The 21,934-nt window shown below is 41.9% G+C and overlaps 1 pseudogene; it reads right to left on the bottom strand.

The window, feature by feature from the left end:
* Positions 1–17,168: 17,168 nt before the first annotated feature.
* Positions 17,169–17,671, bottom strand: LOC128572368 (60S ribosomal protein L21-like; annotated as a pseudogene).
* Positions 17,672–21,934: the final 4,263 nt, after the last annotated feature.

The following is a 21,934-nucleotide window of genomic DNA, read 5'->3' as shown; positions in this document are numbered from 1 at the left end:
GACACTGGGGCAGATGCCACAGTAATCGCCAGTAAATACTGGCCCCCTTCCTGGCCCCTCACTACTTCCCTAACCCATCTCCGGGGTATTGGCCAAACCTCCAACCCCCAACAGAGTGCTGAAATCCTCAAATGGACAGACAAGGAAGGCAACACTGGTACTGTCCAACTTTATGTTGTGCCTGGCCTCCCAGTCAATCTCTAGGGCAGAGATATCCTTGACCAACTAAGACTAATTATGTGCAGTCCGAACGAAACCATCACCCACCAAATGTTAAAACAAGGGTTTCGCGCTGGTTAGGGATTAGGGAAATATTCCCAAGGAATAAAAGAGCCCATTCAAATAACCACAAATCTTAACCGCGCTGGACTAGGCATAGAAAATTTACCCTGACGGTTATTGACCTTCCTGTACCCCACGCCGATAAGATTACTTGGAAATCCAGCAAACTGGTGTGGGTCAATCAATGGCCGTTAACTACAGAAAAATTAACTGTTGCAGCAACGGTAGTACAGGAACAGCTTGCTGCTGGCCATATTGAACCTACTACTTCCCCTTGGAATACTCCTATTTTTGTCATAAAAAAGAAATGGAGTCTCCGGCAAATGGAGACTACTGCAAGATTTAAGAGAAATAAATAAAACAATGCTTTCCATGGGGGCTTTACAACCAGGTCTGCCTACTCCCGTGACTATCCCCGCTGGATTTTATAAGATTATAATTGACCTCAAAGATTGCTTCTTTACCATTCCCTTACATCCCGAAGACAAGGCACGCTTTGCATTTAGCTTACCAGTAACTAATTTCAAAGGACCCATGCCTCACTTCCATTGGAAAGTTCTACCTCAAGGCATGGCTAACAGCCCAACACTGTGCCAAAAGTTTATAGGCCAAATTATTGACCCTTTTCAAACATTATGGCCTACTATCTATATAATTCACTACATGGATGACATCCTTTTAGCAGGAGCTGATGCTTCCCAAGTACTCCTATGTAGTCAGCAACTCTCACAGAGATTAATAGACCGAGGCCTCCAAATTGCCCCAGATAAAATTCAATTAAAAGACCCCTATTTTTATTTAGGATTTGAGCTCCACCATGAGAAAATCATCACACAAAAACTCCAATTAAGAACCAGCCATTTAAAAACCTTGAATGATTTTCAAAAACATTTAGGCGATATTAATTGGATTAGACCCTATCTCAAACTTACCACCGGAGACCTCAAGCCCCTCTTCGACATCCTTAAAGGTGATCCTAACCCCTCCTCCCCCAGCTCCTTAACCCCTGCAGCAATAACAGCCCTAAAAATTGTCAAGGTGGCCATCCAGAACCAAGGAGTCACTTTTATCTCTTATGACAAACCCTTCTCATTCATTATCTGTGCCACACCTCATACCCCTACTGGAGTATTTTGGCAACATGGTCCTCTCTTATGGACCCACCTTCCCGCTTCCCCTTCCAAGGTTCTCGTCCCTTATGCTACCTTAGTTGCCAGCCTTGTCCGTTTAGGACGTGAACAAAGTCATCAGTTCTTTGGCAAGGATCCTGACAGGTTAATATTACCCTATACAAAAGACCAGCTAAACTGGCTCTTACAAACCACAGATGAGTGGCCAATTACCTGTTTATCTTTTTCCAGTGCAATTGACAATAATTACCCTGCCGACAAATTACTCCAATTCAGCAAAATTCACCCTTTCATTTTTCCAAGAATAACTTCCCCTCGACCACTTCCTGAGGCATGCCTTGTATTTACTGATGGCTCCTCTAACGGTCTTGCTGCCTACACCATAGACGGACAAACAACCACTGTCCAATCTCCTTTTAAATCAGCACAACTTGTAGAACTTTATGCAGTAATTCAAGTTTTCTTAACCTTAACTAATCATCCTTTTAATCTATATACTGATAGTGCTTACATTGCTCATTCAGTTCCTCTCCTTGAGACAATTCCCTATATTAAACCCTCCACCAATGCCACCCCCCTTTTTATCCACCTCCAAAAATTAATCAACTCCAGAAATTACCCCTTTTATCTTGAACACCTTCACGCCCATTCTGATCTCCCCGGTCCTCTCGCCAAAGGAAATGCTTGTGCTGATGCTGCCACGCAACTCACCTTCCCTATTTCTGTAGACCCTATTGCAGAAGCCGAGCGATGCCATGCCCTACATCATTTAAATGCCCAAACCTTACGACTAGCTTTTAAAATTACCTGGGAACAAGCACGACAAATCATTAAACAATGCCCAGCCTGTGTCACCCTATTACCTTCCCCTCATATAGGTATTAATCCCAGAGGTCTAATTCCTAATGATATTTGGCAAATGGATATTACACACATCCCTGAATTTGGCGATCTCAAGTACTTGCATGTAACTATAGACACCTTCAGTGGATTTATATTTGCTACCCTCCATACTGGAGAAGCCTCCAAAAACGTTATCGCCCATGTCCTTAATTGTCTGTCAGTCATGGGCAAACCTAAAATCATCAAAACTGACAACGGCCCCGGATACACCGGAAAAAACTTTCAAGAGTTTTGCCACCAAATGCAAATTAAACATATTACTGGCATACCTTATAACCCTCAGGGACAGGGCATCATTGAACGTGCTCATCAAACCCTTAAAAATACCTTTCACAAATTAAAAAAGGGAGAATTATACCCCACAAAAGGATCCCCAAGAAACATTCTTCATCATGCCCTATTTGTCCTTAATTTTTTAAATATGGATGCCCAGGGCAAGTCTGCCGCTGACCACCTTTGGCACCCAGAAACAAATAACAATTATGCCACAGTCCTATGGAAGGATCCACTCACCTCGAAATGGAACGGCCCAGACCCAGTTCTTATCTGGGGCCGAGGATCTGTATGCCTATTTGATATGAAAGAAAATGCAGCCAGATGGCTGCCTGAAAGATTAGTAAAACAAATTGATAACAAATCTAAAATCCAGGGAGAAGAACCTCCCTGAGATTATATTTCTCCTTTCCCTTCCAGAACCACGGATTTCCATCCATGATGCTGCCTTATCTCCTGATCTTCTACCTCCCGGCACTGGGCCAACCTGTTCCAGAAGTCACCAAGCCCTTCGCTTGGCGCTTCTATTTAACCGAAAACACAACTGATGAAAAAGGTTTCAGCCACCTCCTAGCCACTGCGAACTGCCCACCTTCTGGATGCAGTTCTACCATTTTTCTTAACTTTACTCACTTTAAAATCCAAGCATGGCATTTCCGCCCACATCTGTTTTTTGTATGATCAAACCGATCGTAATTGTAAAGATTACTGGTACATGCAAAATGTAGGCTGTCCCTATTACTACTGTAATATTCACCCAACCCAATATCCTGATTCAAGTTATTCCCTTAGTTCACTTCCTTACAATAGCCCCCATAAGCTTTTTTACTTCCAAGACCACTACACCCTTATCATTCAAGATCCATGGGATAATTGATGGACATCCCCTGTCAAAGGCACCATGTACCCTACCTCATACAGCTCCTGGCCTTCCAGCAAGCTATTCATATGGCGCTCCCTCATACAAATCCAAACCACCCTTGATACCCAGATTCAAAACCAAGAAAACGCCTTGCTTAAACAACTTGCACCCCCTTCCCCAGATAGCCCTTTTTCTTGGCTTACTCTCCTCCGTGAAGGTCTCCTGATTGCCAATATGAGCGGGCTAGGCAACCTTACCTCTTGCTTCCTCTGCTTAGCTTAGATTTACAAAAACAAAAATTTTCTTCTGAGGCAAATGAGTGGTGGAAATCCTCCTTGTTCTCCTTACTCATGCCCGTTGCAGGTCCCCTTATTAGCTTTCTATTGATAGTCACCCTTGGACCCATTATTCTTAACAAAATCATGAATTTTATTAAATCACAGATTGACTCCCTGGCATCAAAATCCATTCAAGTCCATTATCATGGACTTGACCTTGCAGACCAGGGCCTTGCCGAACCTAGCAATGAAGATATTCCTCCGGGAACCGCATAAGCACTCAGAGCTAAGCATGTTGACTCACCATCCTATGTGAGTACAACCTGGGTACCTTTTTACGGGGTGCAATAAAGACACTGCAAAGGGAAGGCATAAACAGCCTCTCTGAGTCCCTTGGAAGCAAACCTGATTTGCACAGAGGTTAGCGTCGTAAAAATTTCTCCTCTCCTCCCCAAAAGATGCTCAAACTTATCATGCAGTCATTATGCCCGCTGGAGGAATCAGGTCAATACTTCCCCCCAAAAGGTTAATGCCCTCTCCTCAACACCAACAACTGACAGACCCCAACAAATTTAAAAACTAAAAGGGAGGAGATGCTGGGAGCCAAAACACCTCACAAAAATGCCCCTTGCTAAGCTTGCTTGATTGCGGTTTTACAAGCAAACTATTCTCAGGAATTCAACCATAACAGCAACGGTACTTTCCCCTTGCATAACTCCCCAGAAATGCACTCCCCGCCTTAGGGACTTGCCGCTAGCAATCTTTCAGAAACTAGCCCCCTCCCTGCTCTGCTAGGAAGGGCCCTTAGTTACTTCCTCGTTTGAATGCTTATAAGGCCAGCTGAAAAAATAAACTCTTCGGAGCTTGATCAGACTCTTGACTTGCTCTCATTCTTTTGTGTCTCTTGTCCCCTCATTTGACTGACCCTTTTGTTCCCCAGGTCCCCACTGAATTCCCCGTGGGTCGGGGCACTCTGGAAGGCTGAAGCGGATAAATTTCTTGAGCTCAGGAGTTGGAGACCAGAATGAACAGGAGGGAGACCTGATGTCTAAAAAAGAAAAAATAAATAGCTGGGCATAGTGGCAGCCACTTGTAGTGTCACTTACTTGGGAGCCTGAGACAAGAGGATCATATGAGCCCAAGAGCTTGAGGTTGCTGTAAGCTGTGATGCCCTGGCATTCTACTGAGGGTGAGAAAGTGAGACTCTCTCTCTGAAAAAAAAAAAAAAATGAAACCAATCCAAATTCAAGAAGTGATTGGTTAAAGTTATGCATTGACCTAATTTGGACTATCCAGGTGAACCTTTCTTAGTTTTGTAATGTAGGGATCAGGGTGAAACTGCTTTTTTTCCCTTCATGTGCTTTCTGAAAGATGAACTTACAATTACAGTAGATTAATAATAAGAGAAACATTTATTTCCAAATACCTTGTGCATTAGTAGAACCACAACAATGATCACCCATAGTCTCAGTGATAGTCAGAGACTTTTGTCGATGCTTTTTGGAAAGAAGAGGGGAGAATGTGAAAAGTAAAGGGATAAGTGGTTGGAGGGGCGATGTGTAGATGGGTGAAAACAGATTGATTTGTAGATTAACCTGAGAGACAGGTATTGTGCTACAAATGACCTTGGGGACAGGCCTATTAGCATGTAAAAAGGAAGTCTGCAGCCCCTTTGGATTCCCAATCAGGTTACTCAGGTTTTATGTAGATATAGGAAAGCCTTCTTCTTATGTTTTCTGATCAGAAATATTCCTTATATCACAGAATCATATCCTGAGGTGAAATATTCTAAGCTCCTTTATAATCAGAAGAGAATTGGTAGTTTATGATTAGTTAAGCCTAAATTCTGTTTTCTGCCAAGTTGATGTAGGGGGTGCAGAAAATAATTCTTTAAAACACTGTAGCTTAGGCATCCTGAGTGCTTTTGAAAAAAGAAAGCTTTTTGGAAATAAGCCTGAATATTAAGTCCCTTATAACCTAGTTTTGCGCCCCTCACCACAAGAGGAGGGGTGAACACTCTAAAATATCCTTGTAAAAAACAAAGCTTCTGGCGGCGCCTGTGGCTCAGTGAGTAGGGCGCCGGCCCCATATGCCAAGGGTGGCGGGTTCAAACCCAGCCCCGGCCAAACTGCAACAAAAAAATAGCCGGGCGTTGTGGCGGGCGCCTGTAGTCCCAGTTGCTTGGGAGGCTGAGGCAAGAGAATCGCGTAAGCCCGAGAGTTAGAGGTTGCTGTGAGCCGTGTGACGCCACGCCACTCTAACCGAGGGCGGTACAGTGAGACTCTGTCTCTACAAAAACAAAACAAACAAAAAAAAAAAACAAAGCTTCTTTCCAAAATAAAAACAGTTGCCTTCCATTGTTTTCCTGTTACCTCCTTATCTGCTGCAATTAGAAAATTCAACTGAGAGAGGATACCCGAGAAAGGTGAGGTCTAGGAGTGTTGCAGAAAGACGAGGCCTAGGGGAGAGAAAGAGCACCCAAACTCCACAGTTATAAAAGGAAGAGCTCCACGAATGGATTAATAAATTGTGGTATATGTATACCATGGAATACTATGCAGCCTTAAAGAAAGATGGAGACTTTACCTCTTTCATGTTTACATGGATGGAGCTGGAACATATTCTTCTTAGTAAAGTATCCCAAGAATGGAAGAAAAAATACCCAATGTACACAGCCCTACTATGAAACTAATTTGGGACTCCCACATGAAAGCTATAACCCAGCTACAACTTAACAATAGGGGGAAGTGGGAAAGGGGGGGGTGGGTAGAGGGAGGGGAATCGGTGGGAACACACCTGTGGTGCATATTACAGGGGTATTTGCGAAACTTGGTAAATGTAGAATGTAAATGTTTTGGCACAGTAACTGAGATAACGCCGGAAAGGCTATGTTAACCACTGTGATAAAAATGTGTCAAATGGTTTATGAAGTGAGTGTATGATGCCCCATAATCATATTATTGTATACAGTTATGATTTAGTAAAAAAATTAAAAAAATAAAATAAAAGGAAGAGCTTTATTCACCAGCTGGGAGCTTAACAGCATAGAAGAATTCCAAATGGCGGCACTCCACAACTGCCTTGGTCTTTCCCTTTTTTATTGACAGTCAAAAAGTTCCACCCTGGGTGGTGCCTGTGGCTCAAGGAGTAGGGCGCCGGTCCCATATGCCGTAGGTGGTGGGTTCAAACCCAGCCCTGGCCAAAAACCACAAAAAAAAAAAAAGTTCCACCCCACACATACCCTTCTCTTTGGCTAGTTTGAATCAAGTGGAAGATGCTATTCCCACCCCCACAGAATTACAGGATTTCACAGAATTTGGAAATTTCCAAGTTTCAGGATGTTAAGTTTACAAATTCCCAAGAGCTGAGTCACCATGGAGAGGACCCTGCATGTGTATCCTTGTGGTCTCCTTGAGAAGACCTGTTCTTCTAGACCTCACCCTTCTTGGGCATCCTCTCTCAGGAGAGAGAATGGCATTGTGTAAAGAAAAAATCATGTGTGATAAATTTTGTCCTGGAACAGAATGATTGTGTAAGAAAGTGGAAGGCAGGGCAAAAGTTAAACAAAGTGTAGAATGTTTGTAGATGGACTGTGCAGGTTAAATGAGGCTCATAAAAGAGAATTTGTGAAAGAATTTACACGTGATCCAGTTGACTATATATTTCCTTTAAAATGTTTGGCTTATAATTTTCTTTTTTCTTGTAGAGACAGAGTCTCACTGTACTGCCCTCGGGTAGAGTGCCGTGGCGTCACACGGCTCACAGTAACCTCTACTCTTGGGCTTACGCGATTCTCTTGCCTCAGCCTCCCCAGGGCTTATAATTTTCTTTAAACAAATGTTTTAGGCCTTTTATATTTGACAAACCTTCCAAAATAAAAACTCTAAATCTGGGGCTTGATGCCATTAGGGCAGTGGTTGCAACACTGGCCACATGCACTGAGACTGGTGGGTTCAAGCTTGGCCCAGGCCAACAAAAAAAAACAAAACACAACTCTAAATTTGGTCTTCTTGAAATATGAAGACCACTGAAAGTCATGGGAAAACAAATCAAACTTATTGATTTATTCAAAATATAGAGGAAACATTGTCAAATATGAAATGGTGATTAATTTTGTGTGAATTATGGTTATATATATTCCAATATTATAAAGCAATTGTCTGTCCTAATGTATAAAGCATTGGTCTGTCCTAATGTATAAGACTGTTGTGCCCAGATCTTGAAATCCCCCACAAAGACCACTAAGGAGCAGAGTCTGATGCAAAAACTATAGAGCCATTTATTCACAAATTCGAATCTGGGCTCCTTCTGCCGCAGCAGGAGGGCAGAGAAGCCCCTACCACAGAGGGAAGAGCAGTTTTAAGGATATAGAAAAGAAAAGGGGAGGAGGAATAGGGGCTTAGGGGAAAGATTTACCACTACTGGGGCCGAGAGTGGGTGCCATTTTTGCTCAGGGCAAACACACTGGAGCTGGGGTGGAGGAGGAAGCAGGTTGCCTATCACCTTTGGTATGCAGCTGTAAATTGAAGTCTGGGGCAAAGTGGGGTCAGTGAAGGCTGTGAGACAAAATGGAGTTAGTTTTAACAAAATGAAGTTAGCTTTGTCCTTTCAAGACATTGGTCTGTCCTAACATATATTGTCAATAATAATTTTAATTCATGTAAAAAAGAAACTATTTTTTATGTAACTGGCTGAGTCCAAAGTTTATCCTAAAAATAAAAAGAAATATTAAGAGAGACTGACGAATTCTCTTGAATTCAAATTCCTGATGTCTTTGGAAATTGAATACCTTTGGACTAAAAAGAAGAGTTTTAGAACTTTCATTGGAAAGTTAACATGTCTATGAGGATTGCTAACCTAACGTCAACAGAACAGAAATCAGTTACGTGGAACTGGACTAGTTTGTAATGGCTTTTTGTTTGAAATATTGTTGATTCATTCTGTGCTCTGTTTTCCAGAAGTCAAGAAAATAATTTTCTGTCTTTTAAGCTATTTGTAGCTTTTCAAGCAATGTATATACTTATGGGCAGAATTTGAAACATATTTTTTCTCTCTCCTTGATTTCTCCGGAATTTGAAAGCCATTTGTAAGTATTCTTAATTTCTGACAGTACAGTTATTTGCATAAATTAATAAGAATCTGTTTTGTTCTATAGGACATGATGAAGGCACTGGTTATTTTACCAAGGCTTTGGCTGGAATAACATTCCCCGAGGTGTCCAGACTGTGTTAAGGAATTAAGGTTGACTTTATAAGGCCAATAAAAAAGCTCTTTGGAAAACTGGCCAGATACTCATCAGTAACATTTCCTGATCTGTGGTAGTAACGAAGGTCGCTTGCTGATGGGTCCAGGAATCAAAATGTGCTTGGGAACCTCAAGAGAAAAGGGATTTACCCAATGCATACAGGTATCTAATGGCACAGATGAAACCTGGGCTCTGAAAGTCTTTCAAAAAGTCCAGCCTGAGATTCCTTATAAAAGGTTCCAGCAAAGCCAATTTTAAAAGAAAGAAGAGCCTAGGTGGCTAATAATTAATTATTCTTACTGCACTTTATGCAAATAATCAGAACACATATATTAAAGGTACAGTTTATTTTGGCAAATAAGTTAGTTCTACTATAATTTGCCTTTAGTAAAGAGAGATAAATAGTTTAAAAGGAGGAAAAAGAGGCTGTGGTCCACCTGTATTTAGATCCCAGCCTTGTCTGTACTGTCAACTCATAAAATGAGACGTAACTGTTTTACTAGTAAAATCAATTTACTAGATCAATTACTAAAACGTAATTGTTTTACTAAATTGAACTGTTTTACTAAATTTACTAAATGGGACTAAGAGACTGGCCAAAAAGTATAGAATTATATACAGTAATTATATTTACTCTGAAGCCTTAAGACTCAACAAATGTCTCCTGTTGGCTACACTGGAAAAACTTGTGCAGTAGTAAATGTTATCTAGAATTTCTCAGTAAATGGTGTAACTATAGCACTGTATCCTACTCTGTTGAATCTTCTGCCAGCAGAAGCCAAGTGGCCCACTTGTCCAGACTTAAAAAAGGCCTTTTTCAATATAAGGCTGGCTTGGGGAAGCCAGAGGCTGTTTGCTTTCCAGTGGGAGAGACCAGACATGGAAACAGTACACAGGGACCAGGTTGCCACAGGGGTTCAAAACACCCACGATTTTTTGAGAAGGGCTGGCTCGTGACCTCCAGAAATTCCTGGCTGAGGAATAAGAATGTGTGCTGTTCCAATATGTCAATGACCTCCTTTCAGGACATCCTACCCGGGAGGGCTGCACCTGAGGCATAGACTGTCTTTTATGACATCTATAGGTATGTGGCTATAAAGTATCCAAACGGAAGGCCCAGATTTCCAGCAGTGAGTATGTTATCTAAGATTTACTATCCAGCAGGGGGTAGAGGTATCTAGGCATGAAATAGAGGCAGGTCATTAATTGCCTCCTCAGCCCCACGAGCCAAAAGCACGTTTGTAAATTCTTAGGCCGGGTCTGCTTCTGTCTCCTTTGGATTCCCAACTTTGCCGTCTTAGCTAAGCCCTTGTATAAAGCAACTAAAGGAGAGGAGGGAAAGTCCTTGAAGTGGGGAGGAGAACAGGAACGTGCCTTGTCCCAGCTAAAGATGAGGCTGATGACTGCACCTGCATTGGGACTGCCAGACTTGGCCAAGCCTTTTACTCTGTATGTCTCAGAGAGAGACAAAATAGCTGTGGGTGTGTTAACCCAGCTGGTTGGGTCCTGGCCAAGGCCTGTAGCCTACCTCTAAGCAGTTGGATGGAGTGGCAAAAGATTGGCCACTCTGCTTACGGGCTCTAGCCGCTACTGTTCTCCTTATACAAGAAGCCTATAAGCTGATTCTAGGGCAGGATCTCAGAGTGAAAGTACCCCACTCTGTGGTCACTTTGATGAAAACAAAGGGATATTTCTGGCTCTCTAATGCAAGATTAACTAAGTACCAAAGCTTAATGTGTGTTAACTGATGCATAACTTTAGAAGTATGTAATACCCTGAACCCAGCCACACTCCTTCCAGTCAGTGGAAAAGAAACTGAGCATGACTGTGCAGAAGTCATAGATGATGTGTACTCTAGCAGACCTGACTTACGTGACCAGCCCTGGACAGATGCAGACTGGGACTTGTATGTAGATGGAAGCAGTTATGTGACGGTGCAAGGTGAGCATCGGGCTGGGTATGCAGTGGTTACCTTAACAGAGACTGTGGAGGCTAAGCTCCTACCTCAAGGGACATTGACTCAGAAGGCTGTGTTAGTTGCCTTGACCCGAGACTTAGAATTAAGCCAAGGAAAATGTAAATGTTTACACTGACTCTAAGTATGCTTTTCTGACTCTCTAAGTACACGGAGGCATTATACAAGGAAAAGAGACTTTTAAACTTTGGGGGAAAGGACATTAAGTATCAGCAAGAAATACTTCAGTTACTAGAGGCAGTATGGAAACTCTGGAAAGTAGCAGTGATGCACTGTTGTGGACATCAAAGAAATGCTTCCACCATCACTAAAGGGAACACTAGGATTGGTACTGAGACAAAAAGGGCTGCATCCCAACCGTACCAGGTATTTCAAGTGGCTCCCCTCATCCCATGGGTCCCGGAGCTCACCCCTATCTACTCCTGGGAGGAGAAGGAATTATTGGCAGTGGAGGGGAGCCAGGAAGCAGAGGGAGGATGAATAAAGATGCCAGACAGAGGAGTAGCAGTCCCCCAGATTCTATGAGCCACTGTGGTGATAGGGGTGTTTGATGAAGTTGCTGGGCCAGTACTTCTACATGTCTCACCTGGCAGCCCTGGCCAAAACTGTCAGCCTACAGTGTGTCACCGGCAGCCAGTTCAATGCATGCCATGAACCAGTGGTACCCCCAGGAATCCAGTCATATGGAGCAATGCCCTTCGAGGACTTCCAGATCAAGAGGACCAAGACTAGGTCTGCAATCAGAACCTGGTCCCCCTGAAACCAATGTAGAAAGGACTTTACACCATCATTCTGACCACACACACAGCAGTGTAGATGGAAATAATCCTCATCTGGAGTCATCACAGCTGGCTGAATAGGGCTTCATTGCCCCTTGGAAAGTAAAGATAACTTCTAAGACAATCAACATGCCTTGCTCCAGCCACATACTGGGAGCTGGCTGGTCAATGCATGGCTGAAGCCTGAGGAAACTCCTTGAGGGACTTGTCTTAATTGGACTTTGAACTTTGGGAAAAGAGAGGAAATGACACAGGGAAAAGTAAAAACTCGTATATATATTAGCCCACTACCATGGTACTATTAAGGCCTGAGTAGAGAACCCAAGAACAGTCACAGTCCCTAAAACCTCAGTGCTGAAAAGTAGTTAATATTGGCACCTGCAGAAACAAGCTGAAATTGGGACCCCAAATTAAAATATATTGGAGTCTCAAAAGGGGAGAATGAGAGAGGATACCCAAGAAGGGTGAGGTCTAGAAGAACAGGTCTTCTCAAGGAGACCACAAGGATGGATACACATGTAGGATCCTCTCCATGGTGACTCAGCTCTTGGGAATTTATAAACTTAACTTCCTGAAACTTGGAAATTTCCAAGTTCTGTGAAATCCTGTAATTCTGTGGGGCTGGGAATAGCATCTTCCACTTGATTCAAACTGGCCAAAGAGAAGGGTACCTGTGGGGTGGAATTTTTTGACTGTCAATAAAAAGGGAAAGACCAAGGCAGTCAAGGAGCACCGCCATTTGGAATTCTTCTATGCTGTAAGCTCCCGACTGGTGAATAAAGCCCTTCCTCTTATAAACATTGTGTTTGCGTGCTCTTTCTCTCCATTGGGCCTTGTCTTCCTGCAACAAAGGAACAAATACCAAAAAATAAAATAGCTCAGGAATTGTAAAGAGAAAGAATTTAAATTTTCTTTTGGATTTTTGAGTTTTTTAAATGGTTTTGTTGCAGGAAGATGAGTCCAATAAAGAGAAAGCACCCAAACACCATGTTTATAAGAGGAAAGGCTTTATTTCAGCGGGTCGAGTGAGACACAGAAAAATTCAAAATGGCATGCTCCCTGACTGGCTCAGTCAGTCTTCTCCTTTTTATCCCCTGTCTTTTAAAAGTTCTGGCTATTGGGTACCTTTCTTATTGGTCAGTTTGAATCAAGCTGGAGAAGCAGACGCTGGCATTCACAGAAACATGGGCTTTCACAGAAGGAGCTAGCATCAGCCTTCCCATTCCTGGAATTCCTAAAAGCTGAGTCACCACTGGGAGTACCTCGCAGGTGTGTCCTTGTCTCCTTGAGAAGATCTCTGTTTTTTTAGACCTTACCTTTTCTGAGTATCCTCTCTCAGTTTGTCAAAACAAATCCAGAGGGGTGAATGAGCTAGAGGCAAGAGAAAGGAGGCAGGCCTAGAGATTTTAGTCCATACTGAAAAAGTATGAATTGATATATGTATACTTTCTGAGAATTGAAAATAATAGTTTTCAATTAAAAGACCCTGATTGCCAAAGGCTGATGTCTACCAGCCTAGCCCTTTGGGAGGCTGAGGTGGATGGATTGCTTGAGCTAAGTAGTTGGAAATCAGCCTGAGCAAATGCAAGACCCTGTCTCTACTAAGAAAAGCAAAATTAGCCTGTGATGTGGAGGAAGGGTGGATGTAGTCCCAGCTACTTTAGAAACTGAGGCATAAGGATTGCTTGAGCTCAGGAGTTTGAGTTTGCTGTGAGCTATGACATTCCTGTACTCTGGCCTGGGACAATAGAGTGAGACACTGTCTCCAAAATATATATTTGAAGAATGAAAAGATTTATCAGTTTTATTTTTGAATTTCCCCTTTTGACGGTACACATGATTAGGTTATGTTGTTTGTGTTTGTGTGGTCCAGCCCCTGTTGTAGATGTGCCCCTCTTACATTGTGCCCCCTAAGTGAGAGCACACCAATCTCCATCCCACGTGTAGGGCTGTTCCCATTTTTTCTCCTGCAATATCATGTTCTTAGAATGTACAAATCTAACCATCTCTACTTGTGATGGTACTGCCTAATGAGTTTGTTTCAAATACTCTTTCCATTTTCAATAATACTCAAGAAGCTCCAAAAATCCTTCTCTTCTACATATGGCAGAGTCTTCTTCCCATTCTCATTCTCTCCATCCAGGCTTCCCATATGCCCTAAAAAAATTCTCACCTTAAATGTATATTCTGAAATAGTGAAAATGTTCCCTTTCTCTGGGAACATTGGAATATCTGGGAAAATCTGGATGCTCAAGATTCCCATTGTGGATGAGGTTGGGTCATTGGATATTAGCGAAGAAGGGGAATATGTACTTTATAGGTTCCTTCTGGAAGCTCCAATTGTGGAATAAGATGAAGCACATATACTTTTACCGAAGACGGCATTAACTGCATAAAGTAATTCAATGTTCTGAAAAACAGAATATAGAAAAGACTTCCTTTCTAGAACGCTAAAAAAGACATATTTAAAGAAGACAGCGTTAACTGCCTAAAGTAACTCAAAGCTCTGAAAAACAGAATAATTAGAAAAGACTTCCTTTCTAGAATCCTAAAAAAGACATATATAAAGACATGTTTAGAGATTAGGAAACATGCCATATATCTGTACTTTGAACTTTGCCAAAAAGAGCTTTTTTTTTTTTTTTTTTGGTTTTTGGCTGGGGCTAGGTTTGAACCCTCCACCTCTGGCATATGGGACCAGCACCCTACTCCTTGAGCCACAGGCACTGCCCTTTTTTTTTTTTTTAAACTAGTTTTTCTCATATGATGATTTACTTTTTTTGGCCAGTGCTATCACAACAATGATGTTGTGTTTTCATTTGTGAATCAGCACCTGATACTAATTTGTCCTGTTACAGTTGATGTTAACTTTATTGACTCAGTTATGGTGCTCTTTGACACATATTCCATTGTAGAGTTCAGTATATCTTTCATATTATTAATAAATACTTTGTGGGCGTGGCGCCTATAGCTCAGCAGCTACGGTGCCAGCCACATACATCTGAGCTGGCAGGTTCGAATCCAGTCTTGGCCTGCCAAACAGTGACAACTATAACCAAAAAATAGCCAGTTGTTGTGGCTGGTGCCTGTAGTCCCAGCTACTTGGGAAGCTGAGGCAAGAGAATCGTTAAGCCCAAGAATTGGAGGTTGCTGTGAGTTGTGACACCACAGCACGCTACCCAGGGCGACAGCTTGAGACTCTTGTCTCAGAAAAAAGAAAAAGAAAAAGTACTTTGTGGAGATCATCAATTAATGTGCACAAACCAAAGCATTTATTCAGGAAGTGCCTCTTCTTAGATTCTCTTTCATACCTTGCTTTGGAAAGTAAAGATTGTCATCTTTGTTTACTGGTTCAGAAATCAACTGGGATAAATCCAGGATCTACAGTTCACTGCGTGTTTGACCAAATAATGTCATGCATCATAAGGATTGGCATTTCTCTTGAAATTGTTTGAAATTTAAAAATTAAATCTTCATCCCCTATCTTCTAAATAAAAATCTGTATTTTATCAAGATTTCCCGTTCTTTGTGGTACACATTGAAACTTTAAAGTACCATTTAACTCACCATGATATTTTCATATAAAAAACATACACAACTTATACTATATGATGTAAAGAAGGCACAAAATATACATGAGTTCTATTTACTCATTTAACTAAAAGTGAAATTCAATCTCCTCTTGGCTTCTTGGTAAATATGCTTATTTATTTATTTATTTATTTTTGCAGTTTTTGGCCAGAGCTGGGTTTGAACCCACCACCTCCAGCATATGGGGCCAGTGCCCTACTCCTTGAGCCACATAAATCCAGTGTCTACAGTTCACTTGCACTGCCCTAAATATGCTTTTCTTTCAGGGAGTGTTGACATTCAAGGACTTGTCCGTAGAATTCTCTATGGATGAGTGGGCCTGCCTGGACCCTGCTCGGCAAAATTTGTATCGGGATGTCATGTTCGACAACTACACAAACCTGGTCTTCCTAGGTGAGGATAACTTAAACACACAGTTCCTGGTCTCCATTAAGCATTTAATATTCTCTCCTTGCCTAATGTTTTTTTTTTTCCTTTTTCTTTTTCATTAAATCATAGCTGTGTACGTTGCATAATGTTTTTATGGAGTTTCCTTTGATTGCATTAGTTTCAGATTCTTGTTTCTTAGGAGAATTTAAGAATTTCTTAGTAGAGAATAGAAAATGTTGGCGATGTTTTTTTTTTTTTTTTTGGCCGGGGCTGGGTTTGAACCCGCCACCTCCGGCATGTGGGACCGGCGCCCTACCCGCTGAGCCCCAGGCGCCACCCCAGGCGATGTTTTATTTACCCTTTTTAAAGCTGATTTATATCCTTCATTAGATTAATCGTTATTCATACCTTTAAGTCTGATTTCTAGTATTGGAGAATGTAGTTAAGAATCCTCCAACTTTAAATAGTTTCTAAAGATTCTATAGTTTCTGGAAGGAATGTCTATTTGGGGATTATTATTTTAGAATCTTCTAAAATCTTCTTTTCTCTACTTTAGCAAGGTACTAGGTTGCCAATTGAAGAATCCCAATTCTTTTTTTTTTCCTAATTAAACAAGGCTTGCTGTCTCTAAGCCAGACCTCATCACCTGTCAGGAGCAAAGCAAAGAACCCTGGAAGGTGAAAACACACCAGACAGTAGTCAAGCACCCAGGTGGGTTGGAGGGAATGGAGCAGAAAACACTGATGAGAGGTCCAAAATTCAAGGAGAAAACCAAATAATAAAGTGTGATAAAGGAAGTTCAGCTCCAATGGAAATGATTTTTTTTTTTTTTTTTGTAGAGACAGAGTCTCACTTTACGGCCCTTGGTAGAGTGTCATGGCATCACAGCTCACAGCAACCTTAAACTCTTGGGCTTAAGCGATTCTCTTGCTTTAGCCTCTCGATTAGCTGAGACTAATGAGGCTTCCCCACCCCCCATGCCCAGCTATTTTTCCGTTGCAGTCGTCATTGTTGTTTAGCAGGGCTGAGCCTGGATTCAAACCCACCTGCCTCGGTGTATGTGGCCTGTGCCCTCCCCACTGAGTTTCGGGTGCCACTGAAACCTCTACTTTTCTTTTTTTTTTGACACATTAAAATTTACTTTAATACTTCTTTGGGGGGAAAAAACACACTTATAGTGAATGAACAAGAAACATTTTTATGTTATTATTTGTAATTGCCATGCCATGAATTCATAGGGGAAGAGGTTCCAGCAGCTCAGGGAGGCAGCTTGCCATTGAATGTGACAAAGTGTTGATTGACTTTTGAATTCGTGGGAAATAGGTTCCAGCACCTTGTATCACTGTTACATGGGGACTATTGGTTATCTTGTATGCCCCTGCTGTACACATATTATGCCATGAGCTCATGGGGAATAAATAGGTTCTTGCGCCTAAAAACATGGGTCCACTAGTACTCCTGTGTGCTATGTTATATGCTTATTATGCCATGAATTCATAGGGAACGGGTTCCAGGAGCTCAGGCTCCTTTCCTTAGTTCTCACAAAGTGCGCTTCTCTGGGTGGCGCAGGCTGGCGCTTCAGTTGAACCCAGGTACCTTTTTCTTTGGCTTCCTTCTTTTTCTGATCATTTTTCTTCACACGTTTTAGGAAGCTATCTCTGCTCTTAGAATGCTTGATATGCTCAATACGAACATTAATCCTTTTTGCAAGGATCTTGCCCTTAACTTGTTTGTTTACAACAATGCCAACAGCATGCTGGGTAACATTGTAGACTCTTCCAGTTTTGCCATGGTAACATTTGTGTGGCATGCTTTTTTGAACAGTACCCATTCCCTTGATGTCTACAATATCACCTTTTTTGTAGATTCACATATATGTGGCCAAAGGAACAACTCCATGTTTTCTAAAAGGCCTAGAGAACATGTATCGGGTGCCTCTCCTCTTTCCCTTTGTGTTTGTCATTTTGGTGAATTACTGGAAGATGGCGTCTCTGGCTGAAAGGCACCTCTACTTTTCTTTTCTTTTCTTTCTTTCTTTCTTTCTTTTTTTATTTTTTGTTTCTGTTTTTCATTTAGCGATTCTTTTGCCATTTGCCTCCCAAGTAGCTGGGGTTACAGGCGCTCGCCACAACACCCACCTTTTTTTTTTTTTTTTTGGTAGAGACAGGGTTTCACTCTGGCTCACTCCTGCTCATACTGGTATCGAACCTCTGAGCTCAAGCAATTCACCCACCTCGGCCTCCCACAGCGCTGGGACTACAGGCGTGAGCCACCACGCCTGGCCGAAACCTCTATTTTTAGATTATTCTTTTAGGATCTCTAAAATGTTGTGTTCTCTACTTTAGGAAAGTACTAGATTGGTGATTGGAGAAGAGTCATGTCATTTTTTCTAGTAAAACAGGACTTGCTGTCTCTAAGCCAGACCTCATCACCTGTCTGGAGCAAAGCAAAGAACCCTGGAAGGTGAAGACAAACCAGACAGTAGTCAAGCACCCAGGTAGGTTGGAGAGAATGGAGCAGATAACACTGGTCAGAGGTCCAAAGTTCAAGGAGAAAACCAAAGAATAAAATGTGATTTGGGAAGCTCAGCTTAATTGGAAATGATTTCTGAGAAGCCTGGGTTTCTTCCTCTTATTCTTACATAAGGGCATCTATATTCTTGTTTTTTTTTGTTTTCTTTTTGTTTTTTTGTAGAGACAGAGTTTCACTTTATTGCCCTCGGTAGAGTGCCGTGGCGTCACACGGCTCACAGCAACCTCCAACTCCTGAGCTTAGGCGATTCTCCTGCCTCAGCCTCCCGAGTAGCTGGGACAACAGGTGCCCGCCACAACGCCCGGCTATTTTTTGTTGCCGTTTGGCCAGGGCTGGGTTTGAACCCGCCACCCTCGGCATATGGGTGCCTTACTCACTGAGCCACAGGCGCCGCCCCTATATTCTTGTTTTTATTAATTTTATTTTTTCTTTTCTTTTTATGACTTTTTTTTTTTTTTGGCTGGGACTGTGTTTGAGCCCACCACCTCTGATATACGGGGCCCGTGCCCTACTCCTTTGAGCCACAGGCACCGCTTTTAATTTTTATTTTCTTATTCACACAGAGTCTCCCTCTCTTGCCTCACACTAGAGTGCTATGGTATCAGCTTTGCATAGAGCAACCTCAAGGTACTTGGTTAAAGTGACTTTTTTGTCGAAGCCTCCTAGTCAGGACTACAGGTATCTCCACATTGCCTAGCTAATGGTTTTTCTATTTTTTTTTTTTTTTTTTTTTTTTTTTTGCAGTTTTTGGCCAGGGCTGGGTTTGAACCCACCACCTCCGGCATATGGGGCCGGCGCCCTACTCCTCTGAGCCACAGGCACTGCCTGGTTTTTCTATTTTTTAGGGCAGAGGCGGTTTCACACTTCCTCAGGCTGGTTTCCAACTCATGAGCTGAAGCAATCTTCCTACCTTGTCTTCTCACAGAGTGTTAGGTTTACAGTTGAGAGCTACTACATCTGTTCTTGGTTTAATTTCCAGGAGTTTACTTTTCAGTAATATGACTTCTAGGTTGCAGTGAGAATAAAAAGACTTTCTATGGTTTACATGTAACTGCAGGATCCCACTGATCTTCCATTGCTTTTAAGGACATAAAATAGCTGTGCACTTTTGAGTATCTCTGTAAATGTTTTTTTTCTCTTGGGCTTAAGCGATTCTCTTGCCTCAGCCTCCCAAGTAGGTGGGACTACAGGCGCCCACCACAATGCCCAGCTATTTTTTGGAGATGGGGTCTCCCGCTGGTTCAGGCTGGTCACAAACTCGTTAGCTGAGGCAATCCACCTTCCTTGGCCTCCCAAGTGCTGGGATTACAGGCGTGAATTTTTTTTTTTTTAAAAATATTCTTTAGGCTGGGTGTGGTGGTGGCTCACACCTGTAATCCTAGCATGCGGGGACCCAAGGTGGGATGATTGCTTGATGTTAGGAGTGTGAAATCAGCCTTAACAAGGGTGAGATCCTATATCTAATAAAAAAAGAAAAATTAGCTAGCCATTGGAGTGGTTATGTGTTGTCCCACCTACTAGGGGCAGGTTGCCAGGCTGAGGCTAGAGAATTGCTTGAACTCAAGGAGTTTAAGGTTGCTGTGAGTTAGGCTGATCCTATGACACTCTAGCCTGGGCAACAGAATGAGCCTGTGTCTGAAAAAAACCTCGTTTTTCTTTAGCATCATATCCAAAATATGTGTGTGAAGTGGTGACATTAGTGTTTGGTTCAGAAATTTCGGGAACACAACAAATAATTGTTGTATGTTATCTGCTTTATACTTTTTTATGCTATGAATGTTTCAAATAAGACTCTGCAGAAATTATAGTCAGTAATTTTATCAGAATGCAAAGAATTTCACCAAATGTAAGAATATCTAATGTTGGGCAGCACCTGTGGCTCAAAGGAGTAGGATGCTGGCCCCATATACCAGAGGTGGTGGGTTCAAACCTGGCCCCAGCCAAGGGAAAAAAAAAAAAAAAGAACATCTAATGTTTGTTGGTGCCTGTTGGCTCAAGGAGTAGGGCACCGGCCCCATATACCACAGGTGTTGGGCTCAAACCCAGCCCCAGCCATAAACTGCCAAAAAAAAAGAGAGAGAGAGTATCTAATGTTATTTAACTTCAAAATTTTGTTTTTATATAGACTGTGATAAATAATTTAATTTCTATATGCTCTAATTTCCCAACCTTAATATAGTTAAAAGTATGCAGTCCCTACAATTCTTTTTTTTGAGACAGAGTCATGTGCTATGGTATTATAGCTCACAGCAACCTTGAACTGTTAAACTCAAGCAATTCCCTTGCCTCAGCCTCCCTAGTAGCTGGTAACACAGGCAGCCTCCACTGCATTTGGCTAGTTTTGCAATTTTTTTTTTTTTTTTTTGTAGAGACAGAGTCTCACTTTATGGCCCTCGGTAGAGTGCCGTGGCCTCACCCAGCTCACAGCAACCTCCAACTCCTGGGCTCAAGTGATTCTCCTGCATCCACCTCCCAAGTAGCTGGGATTACAGGTGCCTGCCACAACGCCCAGCTACTTTTTGGTCGCAGCCAGCTATTTTTTTGGTTGCAGCAATGGTTGTTTGGCGGGCCCCAGGCTGGATTCCAACCTGCCAGCTCAGGTGTATGTGGCTGGCACCTTAGCCACTTGAGCCACAAATGCCAAGCCAAATTTAAATTTTTAATCCAGTGAGAATCAATCTTTGTTAGTGGTGAAAGGTGAAAGGTCCAGTTTCAGTTTTCTACAAGAAACTAGCCAGTTCTTTTGGCACAATTTATTAAATAGGAATCTTTTCCCCAGTGTATGTTTTTGTTAGTCTTATGAAAGTTCAAATGGCAATATGTGGCTCAGTTCATCTCTAGATTTTCTTTTCTATCCCATGTATCTACATCTCTATTTTTGTGCCAATACTATGCTGTCTTGATTGCTATAGATTTATACTATAACCTGAAGTCTGGTAATGTGATGCCTCCTGATTTGTTTTTATTTCTTTTTGTTGTTGTTGTTGTTGCAATTTGGCCAGGGCTGGGTTTGAACCCGACACCCTCGAACCCGAGTATGGGGCCAGCGCCCTACTCACTGAGCTACAGGCGCTACCCTGATTTTTTATTTCTAAGTAATGTATTGACTATTCAATATTTTTTCTGATTTTATATAAAGCGAAGTACTATTCTTTTCAAGTTCTTTAAAGTATGACATTGGTGCTTTGATAAGACTTGCCTTAAATATGTAGATTCCTTTGGGTAGTATGGACATTTTAATAGTGTTGATTCTTCCCAGCCATGAGCATGGATGTTTTTCCAATTGTTAACATCTATTTCTTTTCTCAGGGTTTTATAATTTTCATTATAGAGATCTTTCACATCCTTTGTTAGGTAAATTCCCAAATAGTTCATCTTTGGTACTACTGTGAAAGGAATAGAGTCATTGACTATATTTTCAGCTTGACTATTGTTGGCATATATAAAAGCTACTGATTTGTAAGTATTGATTTTGTATGTTTAGACATGGCTATATTCCTTGATCACTTCTAAGAGCTTTGTAGTTGAGTCCCTGAGGTTTTCCAGGTATAAGATCATGTCATCTGTGAAGAGTTAAGAGTGTGATCTCCTATGACCCCATTTGAATACCCTTGATCCCTTTCTCTTGCCCAATTGCTATGGCTAGAACTTCCAGTACCAAGTTGAATAGCAGCAGTGACAACAGGCATCCTTGCCTATTTTCAGAACTGAGTGG

Source organism: Nycticebus coucang, chromosome 20 (genome assembly GCF_027406575.1).
Source record: "Nycticebus coucang isolate mNycCou1 chromosome 20, mNycCou1.pri, whole genome shotgun sequence".
Lineage (NCBI taxonomy): Eukaryota > Metazoa > Chordata > Mammalia > Primates > Lorisidae > Nycticebus > Nycticebus coucang.
Note: the sequence above shows the minus strand (reverse complement) of the source record. Positions and strands in the feature narration are given on the sequence as shown.